We start from the raw sequence: 24,244 nt of genomic DNA, 5'->3' as shown, positions 1-24,244 counted from the left end.
GGGAACAGTGGGGACCGCAGAGATCTGTACCGGGAGCAGTGGGGACCGCAGGGATCTGTACTGGGAGCAGTGGGGACCGCAGGGGTCTGTATCGGGAGCAGTGGGGACCGCAGAGATCTGTACTGGGAGCCGCGGGGACCGCAGGGATCTGTGCTAGGGCCAATTCTTTTAACCTCTTTATTAATGACCTTGGGGATGGGATTGAGGGTAAAGTGGCAGTTTATGCTGATGACACCAAACTATGTAGGATATTAGAATCTGACCGTGACATTACGATATTCCAGAATGATCTGGATAAGAGACTGAATGGGAAACACTCGGCAAATAGAGTATAATGTGGATAAATGTAGAGTAATGCAGGATGGAGTAATCCTATTGCTGCATATACATTAAATGTATAAATCTCTCTTATACATCTAGAATATGGGATCCATTTTTTTGCTCCAAATTTTAAAAAGGATAGACAGCAACTAGATTATTACAAGGGATGGAGGCCTCTCCTATATTACACGGGATGGAGGTCTCTCCTATATTACACGGGATGGAGGCCTCTCCTATATTACACGGGATGGAGGTCTCTCCTATATTACACGGGATGGTGGCCTCTCCTATATTACATGGGACGGAGGCCTCTCCTATATTACACGGGACGGAGGCCTCTCGTATATTACACAGGATGGTGGCCTCTCCTATATTACATGGGACGGAGGCCTCTCCTATATTACACGGGACGGAGGCCTCTCGTATATTACACAGGATGGAGGCTTCTCCTATATTACATGGGACGGAGGCCTCTCCTATATTACATGGGAAGGAGGCCTCTCCTATATTACACGGGACGGAGGCTTCTCCTATATTACACGGGACGGAGGCCTCTCGTATATTACACGGGATGGAGGCCTCTCCTATATTACACGGGACGGAGGCCTCTCGTATATTACACGGGACGGAGGCCTCTCCTATCTTACATGGGATGGAGGTGTTATACGCACACCGCTAGGTTCAGATAGGGGCGAGACAGGTTACATGAATTCTTTGTAATCCTGGGGGAACCGTTACTCACGGCAACCATAGACCATGTGCTGCAGCTTCTCTCAGGCACACAGGGGTATTGACCCTCAGGCACAGACACGTAGGTTGTTTCACTTGCTGACCAGACACACTTGACAAGAGTCCTCATAAACGATAGAACAGTAGCATTTAATAAGAAGCCGCACAGCCAGTGCAAGTTAGGTCTTATGAGCAACAGGCTCCAGTGACAAACAGTACAGTTTCCTTAGCAGCACAGCAGTTCACAGTCTTCCCAGTAGTACAGGACAGCACAGTTCTAATGCAAAGGCACATTAATGAACACAGCATTACTTACAGCACAGTGAGATGGAGGATGGGGGGAGGGTTTGCTGAGAGAGATGATCCTTGTGACACCATTTCTTACAGTCCTTATCTTTCTGCTTGACAATACTCTGCACTGCTAGTTCAGGAACTCTACCTGACCTGTGCTTAACTTCACTCCTGACTAGAATCCTTTTCACTTCCAGAGTCACTTCTGTGAGATACAGAACACACACACTACCTTTCTCTTCGGCTCCAGCCAGACAGTAAACAACTTCCCCACAATCTCCATGGGGCTCTGCTAAAACACTCCCCTTCTCCTGTGACTGTGTTAACCCCTCTAGTTACTGGATGCTTCTGGAGCACAACACTTCCTGTCTCATGTGCTTGTATTACTGCTAATAGTTGCTGAATGCTTTTAAAACAGCAGCACTACTTCTGCATGTCACAGAGGCCTCTCCTATATTACACGGGATGGAGGCCTCTCCTATATTACACGGGATGTGACCTCTCCTACATTACATGGGATGGAGGCCTCTCCTATATTAAATGGGATGGAGGCCTCTCCTATATTACACGGGATGTGACCTCTCCTATATTACACGGGATGTGACCTCTCCTACATTACATGGGATGGAGGCCTCTCCTATATTACATGGGATGGAGGCCTCTCCTATATTACACGGGATGGAGACCTTTCCTATATTAGACGGGATGTGACCTCTCCTATATTACGCGGGACGAAGACCTCTCCTGTATTACACGGGATGGAGAACTCTTCTGTCTTACACGGGATGGAGGCCCCACCTACATTACACGGGATGTAGGCCTCTCCAACATTACACGGGATGGAGGCCTCTTCTACATTACACAGGATGGAGGCCTCTCCTACATTACACAGGATGGAGGCCTCTCCTATATTACACGGGATGTAGGCCTCTCCAACATTACACGGGATGGAGGCCTCTTCTACATTACACAGGATGGAGGCCTCTCCTACATTACACGGGATGGAGGCCTCTCCTACATTACACGGGATGGAGGCCTCTCCTACATTACACAGGATGGAGGCCTCTCGTATATTACACGGGATGGAGGCCTGTCATATAATGAGAGGTTGGTAAAGTTGTTCTTGTTTAGCTTAGAAAAAAGACGCCTCAGAGGGGATCTCATTTACATGTATAAATATATATGTGGTCAGTACAGAGGAAGCACAGGACTTGTTCCTTCCAAAGACCATATTAAGGACCATGGGACTCATTATAGGTGGAAGATGGTGATTCCGGCAGCTAAACAGGAAAGGGTTCTTTACAGTCAGAGCAGTCAAACTGTGGAATGCCGACAACAAGAGGTAGTGATGGCCGACACTATAACAGCTTTATACAGGGGCCGACACTATAACAGCTTTATACAGGGGCCGACACTATAACAGCTTTATACAGGGGCCGACACTATAACAGCTTTATACAGGGGCCGACACTATAACAGCTTTATACAGGGGCCGACACTATAACAGCTTTATACAAGGGCTGGATGATTTCCTCAGTACAGAACATTGTGCGTTATAGATAATTTAGTGACAAAATGTACAATTGATGGAGAAAGGTTGAACCTCTGTAACTACATAAGTATGTAACTATGTAACTGTGTTGTAGTCACTGTGGGAGGGACGGCTACATTTAAAGCTGACATTCCTCTCTGTACAGAGACTCGTATCAGACACCTGCCGAACGTCAACAGGTAAGAGGAGTCCCGGTGTTAGGCGGCCACACACATAAGAGCCGTCATCCTTATATCTCTAAACCTTCCCATAAACAGGCAGCTTGGGCTTATTATTATGGGGAGTGGGAAATAAGTCTAATCTCTTGTGGATAGAAGGATCGGGGGTCCCCATTGGTCTCTGTTCACTTTAGTGCAGTGAGTTGGGGCTTATGTCTCTTCGGTTAAAATATTATTTCACTTTTGCGGTAAAAATGTCTAGAACCCCAAACTGGGTCACTTGGATCAATCAGCTTCTGTAAGATGTATCTGGGACAGCATCATTGTTTCTGTTCACTAATTCACGACATACGCATTATATTGTATCAGAGCAGGACATGTCGTGTATCATCAGCATAACTCCTTCCCGTCAAAGCCTGTTTTCACCTTCCTTTCACCTTCCAAATTTTTTATTCTAACCACTGACATTTTATCCCAGTGATTCTGAGACTGTTTTTTCGTGACACATTTTACTTTATGATGCTAGTAAGTTTAGGTTGATATTGTTTGCATTTTTTTTATAAAAATTTAATTTTTTTTTACAAAAAATTTAAAAATATTGCAGTTTTCAAACTTTTAATTTTCATGCCCTTATAACCGAGTCATACCACACAAACTAGGTAATAAATAACATCATCCAAAACAACATTCAAAGAGTCTGTTAACCTTTCCGGTCCTTCACATTAATTAATGCAAACTGGAAGAAAGAAAAGAAAGTGTAACGAGCATTTTAAACCACAGATGATTCACAGAATTGTATAACATTGGGCTGTGAAAATGAAAAATTACGCTTTTTCAACTAAAATGTTGCTTTAACCCCAAGTTATTCATTTTCAAAATGGTGAATAGGAGAAAATGGACCACAAAATTTGTTACTCAATTTCCCCTGAGTGCACAGATACCCCATATGTGGTCAGAAACTACTTTTCAGGCACAATGCAAAGCTCAGAAGGGAAGGAGCACCATATTGGAGTTCAGATTTTGCTGGACTGGTTTAAGGGTGCCAAGTCACATTGGCAGAGACCCTCAGATGCCAGAACAGCAGAAATACCCCCATAAGTGACCCCATTTTGCAAATTACACCTCTCAATAAATGCATCTAGGGGTGCAGTGATCATATTGGCACCGCAGGTGTGACACAGAATGTTATACCATTGGGCAGAGAAGAAAAAATAATTACATATATTCAATTAAATGTAATTTTAGCTCCAAATTTTTAATATTCAAAATCAACAATAGAAGAAAATGAACCACATTATTTGTTATGCAATTTCTCCTGAGTAAATTGATCTCCCATATTCAAGGCCAGTGCAAAATTCAGAAGGGAAAATGTTGTTTTAACCCCAGATTTTACATTTTGACAAAGGAAGAAAAGCAAAGATGGTCTCATAGGTTGTCACACAATTTCTCCCGATCATGTCAATACCCCATATGTGGCTGTATAGGACTGTTCGGCCACACGGCGAGACTCAGGAGGGACGGAGGCGCTATTCGACTTCTGAAGCGCAGATTTTCCTAGAATAGTTTGCAGAGTCCATTTGCTGAACTCTAACTGCCAGAACAGCAGTATACCCCTCAAATGACTCCATTTTTGGAAACTTCACCCCTCTGGGAATTTGTTTATAGGTGTAATGTTTTTGACTCTATGGGTGATGATTTACAGAAACAAATACACAGTGGATTGAAGCAGAGTAAAAATTGCAAACATGCCACTGTAGTACCCAGTACATTTAATGCCCCATACATTAGGGTTAGGGTGCCCAGCTTGTTCTTCAGGAGACATGCATCCCATAAATTAAGTAGGCTCTCCTCACTACAGTAATGCCAAACATGTGGATGCTATCTGCGGTTTAGCACTGGAGCTCAAAAGGGAGCATTTGGATTTGGGAGCATGGTACTTTTCCAGAGCCTTTGAGTTACCAGTAGTTATACAGTTAGGTCCATATATATTTGGACAGAGACAAAATTTTTCTAATTTTGGTTCTAGACATTACCACAATGAATTTTAAACAAAACAATTCAGATGCAGTTGAAGTTCAGACTTTTCGCTTTCATTTGAGGGTATCCATATTAAAATTGGATGAAGGGTTTAGTAGTTTCAGCTCCTTAACATGTGCCACCCTGTTTTTAAAGGGACCAAAAGTAATTGGACAATTGACTCCAAGGCTCCAAGTCTGAACTTCAGCTGCATCTGAATTGTTTTGTTTAAAATTCATTGTGGTAATGTCTAGAACCAAAATTAGAAAAATGTTGTCTCTGTCCAAATACATATGGACCTAACTTTATTTCCCCATATATTTCCATTATCAGATGATGGACTTGAGTGATGGACTTGTTATTTGAAGACTGAGTTGAAGCTTTTATTAGTAGCATTCTGGGGTACAGAAGATTTTGGATCACTTTTATGGTTCGGATCACGTTTATCCTGTGCTCCATGCTGAGCGCTTACACCGGGGTTTCTGTCTAAATCTCTGAAATACGTGGTTCAGACGGTACCCCAGAGGGATCCATTCACTATAATGAGGCAGGACTCCGTCTGGCCTCTGTTCAGCAGTGTTCTTCTTTTCAGAAGTGCACAAAACTGTGGTCAACTGAGTTTTTGTGTACCACTATAAAGACGGACACTGTGGGATCACAGGTCAGATGGCGTCCACAGTGCCTCCATCTGCCTCTGACGCGCCCCCTGGGCCCGTGTTGTTTGGGGGATTACCCGGAGCCGGATCAGATGGGGGGGGTTGTAGTCTCCGAGTGGCGGTGACCCGGTCCGTGCCCAGGGTGTCAAGCTCAGTGTGTGGCAGTCCTTATAGATGTTACTAGATGTTCTTTTATGTCGACTACGCCACCCGTTGAATTGCGGTCAATACGGCCGCCGCTGCAGCAGGGTCCGCTGAGGCTGGTGATGTGTGTGCAGCTCAGGTAGTATAACCCCCAACGGGAGGGGTATAGCCTCAGGGGGTCAGGTGTAGAGGATGGTGGTTGTGGAGGTGCAGTGAGGATGGTAATGAGACTCAGAGTCGGGCTGTGCAGTTCAGGGTCTTTACTTACTGCTGTTATGCTGGTCACTCCGGCCTTGAGTGACCACCCGAGCCGTGCTGCGTCCACCAGGTCCTGGACTCGGCCAACCCCCAGGTGATTCTGGAGCGTGGTCCTGAGCTCCCTTTCTGACTTGTCCTTCTCTCTGGCCTTCCCCACCAGGGATCCACCTAAGTCCGGCTCCCTCGGGCCTCTTGTTGGTAAACCCTTGTCTCTGGGTTCCCTGACCCTATTCTTGGTTTGCCTTCCGGGTGGATTTAGTGGGTGGTCGTGGCAGATCCTGCCCACGACCTCCGGTCTCTGGCTAAGGATTAGGGCCCTCCACCAGCTTGGGATCCGGTACCCTTGTGCCAACTCTTCACCCTCTGATCTAATCTTGGGTTCTTGGAGTTCTCTCTTCTCCCCCTCTGGGTCCTTCTTTCTCCTCTCTCTCTCTGGGCCTTGGAGCTGCTCTCCTCCTCTGCTCTCTTCCTCTGACTCACTCTACCAAAGACTGACAGACTGACTGACCCTGATCTAAGATGGTTCCCACCTTATATACTCCCTCTATGTGTGAGCTCAGGTGACCAGCACCCAATGAGCTCCTAGCATTACCCAGACTGCTCCCCCTATCTGCCCCTACACTACTGGGATGTTCCACCCCCCTCCCACTCCAGCCAGGGACAGACACTGTCGTACCTGCACATATACCTAGTGGGAGTACCATCGGTCTGTCCCCCGGAAATGGGATGTATGTAGTGCATGCAGCCTACTGAGCTCAGTTCCACACTCCATCCTTACCCGGGAGTGGAATACCACACCTCTGGGTTGAGGTGTAATACCCCTGTAGCAGCCGAATCCTCAGGGTGCTACACCTCATTATAGGGAATCTTCCGACGGAGGTACCATCTGAATCACGTATTTCAGAGATTTACATGGAAACCCCGGTGTAAGCGCTCAGCGTAGAGAGCAGGATAAATGCGTGCAGAGCCTTACTGTGATCTTTGGTCGGCAGAATAAACAAATCAATAGCAGGTGAAGAATTGGTTTTATTTATTTCTTATGCCGCTCCTCGTGCAGTATAAGTGATTAGGTGACTTTATTCTTTCGATAGGTGCAATTATAGCGATACCAGATTTATATAGACTTTTTAGCTTTTGCTAAAACCATAATATGAAAGCTATACGTTTTTCAGCTTTCATTCTCTAGATGCAATGCATTAGAGCCTTTAGTTTCACATAGACAAAACACCTTTTAGACTTTGCTTATAGCAGAGCCCAATCGGCCACAGTAGCCGGCTGATCAGGAGGTCATTATCGGGCCTCCTAATGTCATGACAGCCATCAGCTCACTGAGATCGCGTCCGGAATAATGATAGGGCTCCCTCCCTCTTCTAGCCTTTTAAATATTGCGATCGCTATTGGCTGTTAGAGCAGGAGCTTGGCTGTTAGTTAAGCCGAGCTCCTGGCGGCGATTGTGCAGGCACATCATCATCATCAGGACTTACTTGTACATCAATTTGTGGGAACTCGCTGCAAAATATGACGTAGCGATATGTCGAATGTTGGAAAGGGGTTAAAGTATACAAACTACTCTGGGGTCATTTTTATTTTTACTTAAATGCATGTATTTTTAGCTAAAAAAAATGTATTAACTGGATTACATTAAGAATCTTGCACGATTTTGCTCTAATAATCTCTGTATTGCATTATTGCCGGCTGCAGAATAAGAATGAAATGAACTCCTCTTTCCATAACTTTTATAACTCTTGTTTTCCTTCTTCTGAGCTCCTCTCAGATGATTTATGACCATATAAAAGTTAAACTGAACTTTGTGGTCGTAAATCAATTGAGAGGAACTAAAATACTTGCATTAAAAGGCTTTTCCCACGAGCAAAAGTTCATTTTAATCAATGGCTTTGTCTGATCATGTACAGAACACGGTCTGATCATACCACATCTCCTGGACAGGGGAGGAAGCAAAAGACAATACAGATATTACAGCAGGGAATAACAGAGGATTCATTTTAAAACCCCTTTAAAGTAAAAAAAAAAAAGGAATTGTCCCAGGTGTCCATATCCTTAAATTGTGAGAAGTGGCTTGCAGAGAGTAGAGGAAAGTAAAGCTGTTTGACTGTAGAATATAGTAGTGGTTTGAAGAGGAGTAAGTGTAAACTAAGAGAACCTTTAAAGGCTACTAATAATTGATACTGAATTCTTTGCTAGTGACTGTTTTTGTTATTTGCAAAGTCATTTAACCTTATGAGCGCTGCCCTATTTTTGACCTTTAGGATGAAGCATTCAATGTTGTTTTTTAGTCATTGCATTCCAAAAACCATACCTATTTTATCAGTTGTCTGAAAGGTTGATTTTTTGTGATTCATGTTCTTTTTTCTCAAAGGTTCCCTACGTATAGAGCTACCTCAGTCCAACCTGAAAAGATATCAACACAAACAAGCACAAACTCATATACCCCTACTCGTGGTAGTTGTATATAGTCAATCTGCAATTTCTGAAACAGGTGGAGTGTTTCTGTGTGGTCTTTACAGGTTTTCCTACGTTGTGTCGGATACAGGTTATATGAGATTGGGTTTACCTCATTGCCTGGGTATTGAACCCTGGTGCCACCCATACCTTGTCTACAAAGCACACAAAGCTGTTTTGTCAAATGTGTTAGTCCATGGGTCACCTGAGCCATCAGAGTACAGCGCTCGTGGCAAACAGAGCTTGCTGCCCTTTATCCACATACCATCTTCAGTCATCTTCCACATGCCATCTTCAGTCACCTGCATGTCCCACTCCTTTTTTCCTGTTGGGCTGCCTGCTTATGTAGCAATTTAAGAATATCAGGAGTGGCAGGTGCCACTGAGGTCATGGACTTGAACAGTCTCTTTCCTCCTTTCCACTTCCATAGCTGCCGCGTCTTCGAGTATTTCTTCGGGCTTCATCGGTGACAGCTCGGGTGTGAGCTTTTGTCTTCACTATGCCAAGCTTGGTCAGCAGCAGGATAGCCTCCGTTAGAGCTCATATGCTCTCTGATTTTTTTTATAGGTTTCCCATTTCACATTAGGAAAGATCTAGCTTTCCATATTGGGCTATAATTCCAAAATCATATCTACTGTCAGCATACGTGTTGACTGTCTTACCCTTTTTCGCTGTACATATCTCAGTGAGTGCCTTCAACTTAGCCTATTGTGTAGACGGGTGAGAAGGGAGTGGTTTTGCTTTTATTACCCGATGATGTAGAACCACAGCATATCCAGTGTAGAATCAACCAGCATCTTGGTATCTGGATTCATCTACAAAAACTCAAAATCTGCATTAGTCTTGAGCTCATCTATGACAAGGTCAAACCCTGGCATTTCCTATTGCATCAAAGTAATGCAATCATGAGATGTATGTATGTAAGCTATTTCCTTATCTGTTAGGGATGTAAAAATAATTCACCTTCAACATTACACAGTGAATAGGAAGGTGCTTACAAGCTTACATTGCTGGCATGACAGTACCCCCCCTTTTACGCCCCCTTCTTTTTTGGCCAGACCGACGGAGAAACCTCTCAAGAACTGTAGGGATGCAGATGTTCTCAGTAGGCTCCTAAGATCTCTCCTCAGGACCAAAGCCTTTCCAATCAACCAAATAGAAGGACCTCCCCTGAACCTTCCTAAAATCCAGAATGTCCTTTAACTCAAACACATCTGACGGTCCCTCATGAACAGAAATAGAGGCAAGAGTACGGGCTTTAGAAAAGCGATTCAGGACCACTGGCTTCACCAGAGAAGTCGGAATCCGTGAATTCACTGAGAGTTGAAGACTGTAGGTCACCAGATTAACTTGTCTGAGGATTTTGAATGGCCCATGGTATAGAGGGTGTATAAAGAAAAAAAAAAGGAAAATTTCAGCCTACCATACACATGCCATAAGGGTCCACTGGTGCACAGAAATCCTTGGTAGCAAATCCAGGGATGAGAAGCAGTAAGAAGTAGATTAGAAAAACTCCAGCACCTTCTCCGTATCCATCACAAGAAATGTAAAGTTAAAACGTCCATTTTATTAGTTCCATTAAAAAAAGCGCCATATGTAAGGCAGACCTTATGCGTTTCGAACCAAACAGGGGTTCTTAATCATAGGTTACATTGCTGTAGTTAAAAGACATATGTATACCTGCATGGTTTGCTAGCAAATTATGTACACCATTAGAAAAAAGTATCAAAAAATGTACATTAGATCATTCCAAAAATTGAGACCATTGGGAATGCGAGAGTTAAGTTTAAGAATCCAGGAGGCTTCTCTGGCTAGGAGAAGCTTGCCTCTATCTCCTCCATGCATTTGTCTTTGCACCTTATGTATACCAATAACCTTAAGTGAGGAAAGAGAACCACAGTGAAAATCAGCAAAATGTTTTCTGAGACCTGACATGGAGGACTCCCTGCATTAGGATTCGGAGTCACTCCAGCAACATTCTCAGCGATGCGTCTTTTGAGCATGCGGCTAGTGCAACCCACATAAAAAATTTTGCAAGATGTGCACAATGCTTGATAAATGACATATGTACTAGAACAATTAATAAAATGCTTGATATTATAGATTTTGCCTGCACTGTCAGTAAATGTCTGGGTCTTAAACATAAATTTGCAAATGTTACACTTGGTGCCTCCACCTTTATAGGATCCATTAATATGAAGCCATGTGTCGGACCTTGGGCTTTTGGTGGACAAAAAACTTGGAGATAATAAATTTCCAATATTGGGGGATTTTTTAGCAACAAAATTAATGCCTTCCTTAAGGATGCTCTGAAGTGCTTTGTCCTGATGTAATATACAAACATATTTCCGAATTAAATCTGTAATAGTCTGATAGTCTGTACTATAAGCTGTGGAGAAAGTAACTTGTTGTTTATTTCTCTTACAAACCGTATTATTCTCCAGTAGAGATGTTTGTGTTTTGTGAAAGGCTAAATTATGGGCTCTGCAAATATGTGTATTTTAATAACCTCTATGTTTTAATCTGCGCTTCAATATGTCACATTCATGAAAATAGCTCTCATGGAGTATCGAGGGGCAAACTTGCCGAAAGGCACCTTCAGGTGAATATTTCGGGAAGATAACCAGACTTTATATCCAGGTTGGTAAGTAGACGGAGAACTCCTCTTCTTGTTTGCCTGAGATTTCACTTCATCGGGGACTCTGCCTTAAAGAGGAACGCCCAAATCTGCTTCCAGATCTGGAAGAACTTGCCATATGATGAATCAGCTGCTGGTACTCTGGCAGAAGCAATCATAGGAGAGGGAACTTGAGGATGCTGGGAGTATACAATGAAAAGTGGAGATATTCCGAAATACTCCGGACGTGATTGTTGATGGAAAATTCTGCCCAGGGAAGCAGTTGCACCCAATCATCCTGACAGGTAGAGATAAAATGGAGCATGTAGTTCAAGAACCTGATTGACCCGTACCACTTGCCCATTGCTCTGAGGATGATGCATGGAGGAGAAATCCAGATGGATATTCAGCAGCTTAAAGAGAGCTCTCCAAAATTTTGACGTGAACTATACCCCATGATCAGAGACAATGTGGAGAGGAAGACCATGGAGATGAAACACATGCTTAAAAGAACTGTGTGGCAAGCTTGGGAGCGGAGGACAGACAGATCAGTCTGATGAAGTGAGCCATCTTGGAAAAATGATTCACCACAACCCAGATGGTGTTGTAATCCTCAGAGAGGGGCAGGTCCGTGATGGAATCCATAGCTATGTGTTGCCAGGGGATGGAAGCAACCGGCAGAGGCTGAAGAAGACCAGCAGGAATGTTCCTGGGAGACTTGTTTCTGGTGCACAGTGAACAGGTGGTTACAAAGTCCCGGACATCCTTGGCTAGTGAGGGCCACCAGAAGTGGCAAGCAATCATTCAGCAGACTTACGTATGCCCACATGACCAGCCAGCTTGGATTCGTGTCCTCAGGACAAGTTTCTGCTCCTCCTAGCAGTAGGAACAAAGGTCTTACCTAGCAGAATTTCTTTTGAAAGTACAGGAGCTGCTTTAACAATCCTCGCTGGGTTAATGATGTGCTGTGATTGCTCCTCGGAACCAGTCACATCAAAGGAATGAGACAAGGCATCCGGTTTAACATTCCTCTTCACTGGAAGGAAGTGCAACTCAAAGTCGAAACGAACGAAGAAAAGTGACCACCTGGCCTGAGGAGGAATTAACCATTGGGTGGACTTCAGAAAGGTTAAATTCTTATTGTCTATGTATATTATTACCGGAGCGCTGGCGCCTTCCAGTAGATGTCACCATTCTTCAAGTGCCATCAATAGCCAGTGGTTCACGATCCCCAATAGTGTAGTTTTGCTCTGCAGGTGAAAACAGCTTAGAGAAAAAAACACAAGTGGCTGACTTCCCCGAGGAGGTCCTTTGCAGAAGGACTGCTCCAGCACCGATTGAGGAGGCATCCACTTCCAAGAGATCAGGGTGACGCAGCACCAGAGCTGTCAAGAAGGCCTCTTTCAAGTGCTGGAAAGACGACACGGCCGGCTCAGACCAGAACCTGGCATTAGCCCCATTCTTGGTTAAAGAGGACATGGGTGCCATGAGAGACGAGAAATGTGGAATAAATTGCCTGTAAAATTTGGAGAAACTCATAAACCGCTGGATGGCACCCAAGCCTTGAGGACGAGGCCAGGAAAGAACAGCAAAAACCTTATCAGGATCCATTTCGAGACACTGGCTGTAATCAATGTAGCTAAGCTGAGAAATGATAAGAAGGATTTTTCGAAGACACATTTGGACAACTTGGCAAACAAATTGTTCTCCAGTAGACGCTGCAGAACCTGGCGTACATGTCTTCTATGGATAGAAAGGTCAGGGGAGAATATTAGGATGTCATCCAAGTACACGACCATGGAAACATAGAGGAGGTCACAGAAGATGCCATTAATAAATTCCTGAAAAACAGCGGGCACATTGTGTAGTACCCCAGAGTTGGGTATTCCTAGAAAACTCAGTATAGGTTAAAATATTAATGTTATCATGAGCACTTATTATGCTAGTTGTAATAGAAATAATTAACATCCTCACCAAGGCAGGTTCCCAAGAGAACAGTTGGTGGATGGAGTTTTGCATATAAAAAGTAAGACACAATATAGTGTAGTAGTTATTGAACGAAGTGGGTTGTTGGAGGAAGAGCAAGAGAGAAGAGAGGGAGAGAATCCAAAATGGCAGTTTAAAAAGAGTTCAGTGAGCACCACAACAGCCACAGTCAAGCATATGAGGGGAACATCTCCCCTGTTCCTATCAGGCTGCAATGGAGCGGCTAACTCGAGGGAAAGCGTAAGGGAGCAAAAACGTCCGCCAATTGAGGTGAGTGATCGCCTGATTCTACAGCACTCACACGTCTATTGCAGCTGCAAGTGGGCCCAGAACGGAGGAGCAACATTCGGCTAGTCGGTGGTTACTCCTAGAAGACTATGGATATAATGCATTGCCCTTCATGCTATATGAAAGTTCGTGAGGTTGGGACAAGGTGGCCACACATGGATAGAGACCCTGAAAGGGTGGAATGGAAACTCTATAGCGTCAGTATTGGATACCAGACATTAGACACCTGGAGGGACTTATTGATATTGCTCCTCATTTGTTGCCCATCGCTCTGCCTCCGCAGCCAAACGCTGTCTGTAATGTGGAACTGTTTACCATCAGCACGTGTTTGCCTGTACTTTACCATCTTCAGCTGTAAACCCCTCTTGGACTGTGAATGAGTAAAAGCTTACCATCTGTTTTACCGTTACCAATGTCTCCTGGCTTCAATCTCTCTCCCTCCGACCTCTTCATAAACCACTGTCTTCCTCTGCACCAAAACACCTTGGGGAACGTCGAACACATCGCACACCACTTAGAGTGGACAGAAGAATGACGTTTAGCCCCTACAGCCTTGTGTCCCTATATCTGTGACCTCCGCAGCACCAGATGTTGGGCACGGCCACCACCAACCTTGTGACCAAGGACCACAGAGAGGATCCGACCCATGCCCGGCGTACTGGAGTGCCTCTACCCTGTGCACCGATGCCTGCCACGATTGCACAGACCAAAGGGCATGATGAGATACTCGTAATGACCGCCATAGGTATTAAAGGCAGTCTTTCATTCATCACCCTTGTGGATCAGGATCAAGTTATAAGTAGAGATGAGCGTTGTTCTACTCGAACTGTTCGCCAATCTCAAATTCGAGCTGTTTTGGGCGGTGTTCGAGCCGTTCGGCGAACACGAACAATTTGAGAAAAATTCGGCTGTTCGAGGTTATGTTCGATAACTGTTCGTGCACCAAAATCATAACTGGATTTTTTCTCAGTAATGATGAAAATTAATGTTAATACGCAGTTTGAGTGTACAGCGGGGTGGGGGGAGGGGCAGGGGATGGATCTCTGCAGGAACAATGAAGATCTCCATTTTTTTTTCTCTTTCCCGCATTTACAGTGGGGAGGTGCAATCTGTCAGCCTATCAGCAGCGCACACACGGAGCGAAGTGCTTTTTTTCATACAAGCAAGGGCATGTGTCATTGGCAGTGTATGTCACATGTCCTTGCCCTATAAGACCAAGCCATTTTCCCCGTCGCCACCATTTTCTCACTGCTGCAGCTGCGTGTTAGACGGCACCGCTGTTGCTGTGTGCGCTATACCTTGTTAATTTCAAGCCAATTTTCGCACAAATCTACAGATAGCTTGGGAGTAGGGAATAGTTGTGATTGCAGTCCTTTTAAGGACTAGGTTACAGCATTTCCTACGACTTTTATCAGGCAGGTCTGTGCTCTTAAATAGATAGATTGTGGGAGTAAAGACTAATTGTAATTGCAGTCCTTTTCAGGACTAGGTTACATCAATTCCTATCAGTTTTTGCCAGGCAGGTCTGTGCCAGTGCTGTGCAAGTTTTTTTCACAGCATTTGGCTGAATCTAGCAAAGCTAATCCTTTTTGGCCTATTGCAGAGTGTGTTAGTCAGTGGAGTAGCCTATCTGTGTTGCAAGATATACCACCTGTGTATAGAATACCAATTTTTTTACTGCACCTAGTGAAGTAAAATCTTTTGGGCATAGCATCATTCTATTAGTCCATCTATACTGACCTCCATCAGGTTGCAAATTAAAACTAATTTTTATCTGCATCTACAGTACCTTTGAAAAAATATTTGGGCTTCTAGCAGTGTGTGGGACTTGTTCTATTAGTCCATCTATACTGACCTCCATCAGGTTGCAAACTGAATATATTTTTTTCTGCATCTACCTCTGAAAAAATATTGGGCTTCTAGCTGTGTGTGGGTCTTGTTCTATTAATCCATCTATACTGACCTCCATCAGGTTGCAAACTGAATATAATTTTTTTCTGCATCTAGCTCTGAAAAAATATTTGGCCTTCTAGTAGTGTGTCGGACTTTCTCTATTAGTCCATCTATACTGACCTCCATCAGGTTGCAAATTAAAACTAATTTTTATCTGCATCTACAGTACCTCTGAAAAAATATTTGGGCTTCTAGCAGTGTGTGGGACTTGTTCTATTAGTCCATCTATACTGACCTCCATCAGGTTGCAAATTAAAACTAATTTTTATCTGCATCTACAGTACCTCTGAAAAAAATATTTGGGCTTCTAGCAGTGTGTGGGACTTGTTCTATTAGTCCATCTATACTGACCTCCATCAGGTTGCAAACTGAATATATTTTTTTCTGCATCTACCTCTGAAAAAATATTGGGCTTCTAGCTGTGTGTGGGTCTTGTTCTATTAATCCATCTATACTGACCTCCATCAGGTTGCAAACTGAATATATTTTTTTCTGCATCTACCTCTGAAAAAATATTTGGCCTTCTAGTAGTGTGTCGGACTTTCTCTATTAGTCCATCTATACTGACCTCCATCAGGTTGCAAATTAAAACTAATTTTTATCTGCATCTACAGTACCTCTGAAAAAATATTTGGGCTTCTAGCAGTGTGTGGGACTTGTTCTATTAGTCCATCTATACTGACCTCCATCAGGTTGCAAACTGAATATATTTTTTTCTGCATCTACCTCTGAAAAAATATTGGGCTTCTAGCTGTGTGTGGGTCTTGTTCTATTAATCCATCTATACTGACCTCCATCAGGTTGCAAACTGAATATATTTTTTTCTGCATCTACCTCTGAAAAAATATTTGGCCTTCTAGTAGTGTGTCGGACTTTCTCTATTAGTCCATCTATACTGACCTCCATCAGGTTGCAAATTAAAACTAATTTTTATCTGCATCTACAGTACCTCTGAAAAAATATTTGGGCTTCTAGCAGTGTGTGGGACTTGTTCTATTAGTCCATCTATACTGACCTCCATCAGGTTGCAAATTAAAACTAATTTTTATCTGCATCTACAGTACCTCTGAAAAAATATTTGGGCTTCTAGCTGTGTGTGGGTCTTGTTCTATTAATCCATCTATACTGACCTCCAGCAGGTTGCAAACTGAATATATTTTTTTCTGCATCTACCTCTGAAAAAATATTTGGCCTTCTAGTAGTGTGTCGGACTTTCTCTATTACTCCATCTATACTGACCTCCATCAGGTTGCAAATTAAAACTAATTTTTATCTGCATCTACAGTACCTCTGAAAAAATATTTGGGCTTCTAGCAGTGTGTGGGACTTGTTCTATTAGTCCATCTATACTGACCTCCATCAGGTTGCAAACTGAATATATTTTTTTCTGCATCTACCTCTGAAAAAATATTGGGCTTCTAGCTGTGTGTGGGTCTTGTTCTATTAGTCCATCTATACTGACCTCCATCAGGTTGCAAATAAAAAATAATTTTTATCTGCATCTACCTCTGAAAAAATATTTGGGCTTCTAGCTGTGTGTGGGACTTGTTCTATTAGTCCATCTATACTGACCTCCATCAGGTTGCAAATTAAAAATAATTTTTTTCTGCATCTAGCTCTGAAAAAATATTTGGGCTTCTGGCAGTGTGTGGGACTTGGTCTATTAGTCCATCTATACTGACCTCCATCAGGTTGCAAATTAAAAATAATTTTTTTCTTCATTTAGCTCTGAAAAAATATTTGGGCTTCTAGCTGTGTGTGGGACTTGTTCTATTAGTCCATCTATACTGACCTCCATCAGGTTGCAAATTAAAAATAATTTTTTTCTGCATCTAGCTCTGAAAAAATATTTGGGCTTCTGGCAGTGTGTGGGACTTGGTCTATTAGTCCATCTATACTGACCTCCATCAGGTTGCAAATTAAAAATAATTTTTTTCTTCATTTAGCTCTGAAAAAATATTTGGGCTTCTAGCGGTGTGTGGGACTTGGTCTATTAGTCCATCTATACTGACCTCCATCAGGTTGCAAATTGAATATAATTTTTTTCTGCATCTAGCTCTGAAAAAATATTTGGGCTTCTAGCGGTGTGTGGGACTTGGTCTATTAGTCCATCTATACTGACCTCCATCAGGTTGCAAATTAAAAATAATTTTTTTCTGCATCTAACCCAGCCAATAGTTTTGGCCTAATACCACAGTTTGGCCACTCAGCTCTGCTCGGTTACCATCCATTGTTTTTTTGTGCAAACAACTCCAGAGTTGTGAATTAGTTAACCACCAAAATGAGTGGAAAAAGGCCTGCTGCTGATGGAAAGGGGAATAGGCGTGTTGGGAAGGGGAAAAAAGGTTGTGTCCGTGGGGTAGGTGCAGAAGAAAGACCATCTTCCAGCCAAACTAAAATGTCTACTTCTTTTAGCGGACAATGTGATAAGATCCCTTTCTTACGGCCACGCCAATCGCTACAAATTCCAGATGAGGCACAAAAACAGCAGGTGCTTCAACGGATATCAAGTGCTCCTTTAAGTGGGCTCTCCTCCACATCAACTTCAACATCACAAATACTCCAGTCCTCAAAGGTGTCACCCAAATCGCACTTGCTTCCTCACAGCTCCCAAACCTCCAGCTGCCCGTCTGAGTATGAGGTAGAACAGATGGTTGAGTCTGCAGAGCTGTTTACTCATACTATAGCCTGGGAATCAGAGGTCGACTCCAGCGCTTCTGTGAATCCAGACGAGGAAATGATCTGCACTGATGCCCAGAATCTTTATGAGTCGGATCCAGGACCAGACGCAGAAGGTTCTGACCATAATGTAGACCCTCATTCCCAAACTGTAACTCCTGTTGGTGGAGACAATGAGGAAGACGATGATAAGACTCAAATACCTGATTGGAGCGACAACTTTAGTTTTTTGTCAGGGCAGGAACAGGTTGGCTCTGAGGACGACGGGTGTGATAACGCACAGGGTGATGATGATGAGGTCGGAGATCCCACTTACTGTCAACCCACAGTCAGCCAAGAGATGAGGTCAGCAGAGGAGGTGGAGGAAGATGCTAGTGACGACGAGGTCAGGTTGCGCTTTCCTGGACAGAGACGTAGTACTGGAAGCACGTCAACAACTGCATCCTCAAACACAACTCTGCCTCTCACCACAAGTCGTGGTGGCTCTTCAGGTCGCATGGGTGCTAAGCCTTGCATAGCCTGGGCATTTTTTCAGATCGATAAAGATGACCCAACTCGTGTTATCTGTAACATTTGTCAGCAAAAGCTAAGTAGAGGCCAAAAAATACATAGTTTGAGTACTTCATGCATGAACCGGCACATGGACATGAAGCATAAGTTGCAGTGGGAAGCTCAGTGTGCTACAATGCGGCCTAGCCGGCCGGGCCAACCACCGTCTGCCATATCTTGTGCATCCGCGGCCTCTTCATCCTTTGTGACTGGGGGGACAGCAGTCACACCTGTTTTGGGGCGCAGACCTGCCACCTCTTTACCCGCAACAGCCAGCGTGATTGGCAGGTCATCATTTTCTTTGGAGGTGGTAACACCAGCTGGTGTTGAGCGCTGTCCGACATCGATAGCACCACCTTTGGATGAAGGCAACCTAACATGTCCGCCTGCATCTTCCTCACAGACCGGCAGTTTGCCGGGGACACCCTTATCAACCCCGTCTAAGCACAATAGCCAGCCCTCGGTCCCTCAGATGTGGACAAGTAAAAGACCATTTCCTCCTAGCCATGAGAAAGCTAAGAGGTTGAATTTCACCATCTGCAAGCTCTTGGCTACAGAAATGCTGCCTTTCCGCCTGGTGGACACAGAGGATTTTCGAGACCTTATGTCCGTCGCAGTGCCCCAGTACCAGATGCCCAGTCGGCACTACTTCTCAAAGAAAGGTGTGCCTGCGCTCCACCAGCATGTCGCACACAACATCACCGCTTCTTTGAGAAACTCTGTGTGTGACAGGGTGCATTTCACCACAGACACTTGGACGAGTAGGCATGGACAGGGGCGTTACATGTCGCTGACTGGGCACTGGGTAACTATGGTGACAGCAGGACAAGGGGCTGCTGTCCAAGTCTTGCCGTCCCCACGAGTTGTGCGTCAATCCTCTTTATGTCAAAGTTCCTCCACTGCTTCTGCCTCCTCAACCTCCTCTCGGTCTTCCACCTGCACCCAAAGCCTGTCTGGTCATGCCACAAGCTTTCTAACTGCGCAGAAGGGATCCTGCACACCTCCTTACTATGCTGGCAGTAGGGCTCAACGTCATCAGGCGGTTTTTACATTGAAATGTCTGGGAAATGTGAGTCACACAGCTGAGGAGTTGTGGTCAGCTCTGGAGAACCAATTTCATGAATGGTTGTCTCCACTGGACCTGAAACCAGGGAAGGCCGTGTGCGACAATGCTGCAAACCTGGGTGCGGCCCTTCGCCGGGGTAATGTCACACACGTGCCTTGTATGGCTCACGTGTTGAACCTGGTTGTCCAGCAATTTTTAGCCCACTATCCCAGACTAGATGGCCTTCTGCAGAGGGCACGGTCGCTGTGTGCTCACTTCCGCCGTTCGCATCCCGCAGCTCAGCGACTTACATCTCTACAGAAGTCGTTGGGCCTGCCACTTCACCGGCTAAAATGCGATGTGCCTACCCGGTGGAATTCAACTCTGCACATGTTGCAGCGACTGTGGCAGCACCGACAAGCCCTGGTGCAATACGTTCTGACGTATAGCCTGGGCCAACGAGATTCAGAGGTGGGGCAAATCACGCTGGAGGAGTGGTCTCAGATCAGGGACCTATGCACCCTTCTGCACAGTTTTGAAATGGCGACGAAGATGTTTAGTGCTGACGATGCCATTATCAGCATGACTATTCCGGTGATTTACATGCTGGAGCACATGTTAAACAGAATTCGGAGTCAGGTGGTGGCACAAGAGGAGGTGGAGGAAGTAGAGGAGGAGGAGTTGTATGCGGAAGGGCTAACATCTGCAAGGTCCAGACGGTCGGCAGCACCAAGGCGGCAGGCATGTGAGGGTGGGGGAGATGGTTTTACCAGGGCGCATGGTAGCAGCCAAACTAGTGAGGAAGGTGCAGGAGCCCAGGAAGAAGTGGAGGACGAACTGATGGAAGACTCATCAGATGAGGGAGACCTTGATCACATTTCTGTTGTGCGAGGTTGGGGGGAGAGGACAGAGGAAGGAAGCATGATTGTTACCTCGCCACCAACACAACAGGGACTTGGTGCTCCTGGATGCGCAACACACATGAGTGCCTTCTTGCTGCACTACCTGCAACATGACCCTCGAATTGTGAGAATTAGAAATAATCCTGACTACTGGGTTGCCACACTGTTAGATCCCCGGTACAAAAGTAAATTTGCAGAAATTATTCCTGCCATAGAAAGGGATGCACGCATGCAGGAGTATCAGCAGAGACTGTTGCAGAATCTTACATGTGCTTTTCCACAAAATACCAGTGGTGCACGTAGTGAATCTCACAGTTCCAACTTGCCAACCGTGGGACCGTCAAGTGTTCAGCACTCAAACCGTAACAGAACCACAGTATCTGCTGGTAACATCAATTTTGCGGAATCATTTCACCACTTTTTTAGCCCATCCTTTGCAAGGCCACAGGAGACAAGAAGTCTGACACATAGTCAACGCCTAGAGACGATGGTACAGGAGTATCTCCAAGTAAACATTGAAGCCACGACTGTGTCACTGGACCCTTGCTCTTTTTGGGCTTCCAATCTGGATAAATGGCCGGAGCTAGCCACTTACGCCTTGGAGATCTTGTCATGCCCCGCAGCCAGCGTTCTGTCTGAACGTGTGTTCAGCGCTGCTGGTGGTGTGCTGACAGATAAGCGCACGCGGCTCTCCACTGATAATGTAGACAGACTCACGTTCATAAAGATGAACAAATCATGGATCCGAAACGACTTTTCTACCCCTGTGTCATCCTGGGGAGAGTAAAAGCTTGATGATTGGTTAAAATCACCCTACCAACCGTTTTAAGCTTTCAAATTACTAATCATGTTTATCTGTATCTTGGCTGGAAAATAATTTGGGCTTTGTAGCAGTGTGCAGCACTGATTCTATTAGGCCATCTATAATAAGCTCCACCAGATTTAAAATTACTAATCATGTTTATCTGTATCTTGGCTGGAAAATAATTTGGGCTTTGTAGCAGTGTGCAGCACTGATCCTATTAGGCCATCTATACTAAAGCTTCACCAGATTTAAAATTAATAATAATTTTTATCTGCATCTAGCCCGGAAAATAATTTTGGGGCTCCGAGATGCGCAAGACACATAAGTGCCTTCTTGCTGCACTACCTGCAGCATGACCCTCATATTGTCAGAATTCGAAGTAATCATGACTAGTGTTGAGCCACCCCCGTAGTGTTCGAGTTCGGTTCGGTTCGTCGAACACCCGTGTGTTCGCCGAACTGTTCGTCGAACTGTTCGTCGAACACCTTCGAACACCGTTAAAACCAATGGCAGGCAAACAAAAACACATAGAAACACATAGAAAACACCTTCAAAGGTGTCCAAAAGCTGACAAACTGCTCAGAAGACACAACTAACACATGGAAAAGTGACAAGTACATATAGTCATGCGAAAAGAAAAGAGGTGGAGGAGTAAAAGGAAGGGGAGACACAGATATAGGCATGTCATGCCCTTCTAAAATCCAAAAAGTGAGAAGCCGACACGTTCAGTCCGCTCCTGCCCGTGCCACCTCCGTGTCGCCGGGTTTGTGCCAGAGCCGCGGTGAACCCTGACGGCCAGCCCCCCTCTCCCAATACTGGTGCCTGTCCGCTGGTGGGTCGAGAGAGCCCCCCTGTGGTGGAGGCAGCTCTAAGCTTTTTAATTTAAATTGTCCCTCTAATTTGAATGAATACACTTTAAATCCATTTACAAGGATCTATTGGAGGGCAAGTCTCATGCCAGCAGCCGCGTAATTCCAGCTCCAGTAGCGTCCACTAAAGCTGCTGCAGTTAAAAAGCTTTTATAAGGATCGAGCTCGGCTGTCCACCGCAAGGCATCCTAGTGCCAGTCCCAGCCCCTATGCCTTGGGGTGCCTCCTGATGCTCTTCACTAAGTATCCCGTGGTCCCGAAGCATTTCCTTTGAAAAAATTAAGTGTCCAAACTACAGGTGGTGTAGCTTGCTTAACAGCCGGGATAATCCGCTGACTAGCAGACACTGCTACTAGGCACAAAGTATTTCCTGGGCTAGATGCAGTTAAAAATTTGTAAGTAGATACTCTCGTTGGATGCTGAGAAAGCATTCCATAGAGTCTCCTGGCACGCCATATATGATTCTCTTAAAAAGCTTGGGGTAGGGGTCTAGGGGACCCTTTTATAGCCAAAATCACGGCCCTGTATCACAATACGTCACCTAGGCTGAAGATAAATGGAACTGTAGCACCGAGGGCTCGGTTGCTACAGACGTATTGCACCTCATCCAGAGGTGTGATATCTCACTCTCAGATAAGGATGGAGTGTGGATCAGGACCCGACACCTGCATGCATTACACCACATTGCCGTGGGGCAGGGCGACCAATATGCCCCTGAGATGGGCACGACAGTCCCTGTCCCTGGCTGGAGTGGGGGGAGGGAACACTGAGGAAGGGGAACCCTGCAGTGCAGGAGCAGGGAGGAAGCAGTTCCTGGGTGCATTGAGAAGGGAGTATAAAAGGTGGGCACCATCTTAGTTCAGTGCAGAGAAGTCTGAGCAGAAGTGGCAGGGAGCAGGGGCTCTGCATGAGCTCTGCTCCGGAGGCGGGCCTAGTAACAGAGGCCCAGGCCTGGAAGAGGGAGAAGGAAGGAAGAGGAGCGGAGAAGGCTCCAGGAACGAGGAATGAAGGGATCCCAGGGGTGCGGACGGGCGAGTCGCCACCGCACGCCCGAATCCACCTGCGTGGAGGGGTCAGGCCAAAGGGGGAGACCGGTCCCCGAACTAGTGGAGGCAGGAAACGACCCTCAGCTAGAAACCGGAGGCTCTGACATTTTATGTGGCGCAGCCCCTTGCTCCACCCGCTAGGAAGGCACCACATAGGGTCAGGGAAACTGGCGCCAAGTTTACCAAGAGGAGGCCCGAGGCAGCCGGACAGAAGTGTTGGTAAGAAAGGCCAGACAAAGGACACACAAAGGGGGTCCTGTGAAGCGCTCCAAAGTTATCTGGGAGTTGTCTGAGCCCCTCACCTGGTGAGCACAGTACGACGTGGGCAGCCGTTACCTGCAGACGTGGTCTGGATAATAAGAACTGTGAGTAAAGGCCCTGAACTGCATCACTGACTCCGTGTCGTTACTGCTGCTGCCCTGCACCATCACCCCCATCCTCCGCATACACTGCCCTGAGGCTATACTCCTACCGTGGGGAGTTATGCTACGCTCTGCTGCACCCACAACACCAGCCTCAGCGGTCTGCCCTGCAGCGGCGGTTCACTCTGACCGCAATCCACGGGTGGCGTAGTCGGACATTTAAACATCAAAACCACATAAATAGTTCCGCCACTGGTTTGACCGCCCTGAGCCACGGAACCGGATCGCCGCCACGAAGACTACAACCACCAGCATCCACCAAAAAGGGTCCGGCTCCGGGTGTCCCAAGGCCCAGGGGGTGCGTCAGAACATTTTCATCACCTTTCACAATCACCAATGGGACAAGGCAGGGATGTCCTCTGTCCCCTCTCTTATACATCCTAGTGACGGAGCACCTGCTCTCATCAATTCGCCATAACCCCAATATTAGGTGGATTGAGGTGGGAGGCACCGAGTACAAGTGCTCTCTATTTGCTGATGATGTCCTAGTATAAATCA

The 24,244-nt window shown here is 45.4% G+C and overlaps 1 protein-coding gene across 3 annotated transcripts in view; it reads left to right on the top strand.

Moving 5' to 3' along the window:
• Positions 1-2,985: 2,985 nt before the first annotated feature.
• The window catches only part of LOC141164864 (uncharacterized), a 217,883-nt gene continuing 196,624 nt past the window's right edge, over positions 2,986-24,244 (top strand). For 2 of the 3 annotated variants that reach the window (XM_073650508.1, XM_073650507.1), the window contains exon 1: positions 2,986-3,072. The gene's annotated coding sequence lies outside the window, so the exon portion shown is untranslated. The remainder of the gene's footprint in view (positions 3,073-24,244) is intronic. The other variant, XM_073650511.1, reaches the window with a different exon arrangement.

Source organism: Phyllobates terribilis, unplaced genomic scaffold (genome assembly GCF_046119375.1).
Source record: "Phyllobates terribilis strain yellow unplaced genomic scaffold, ASM4611937v1 Scaffold_10__3_contigs__length_209671492, whole genome shotgun sequence".
Taxonomy (NCBI): domain Eukaryota; kingdom Metazoa; phylum Chordata; class Amphibia; order Anura; family Dendrobatidae; genus Phyllobates; species Phyllobates terribilis.
The sequence above is the reverse complement of the archived record's forward strand: the minus strand, read 5'-3'. Positions and strand labels throughout refer to the sequence as shown.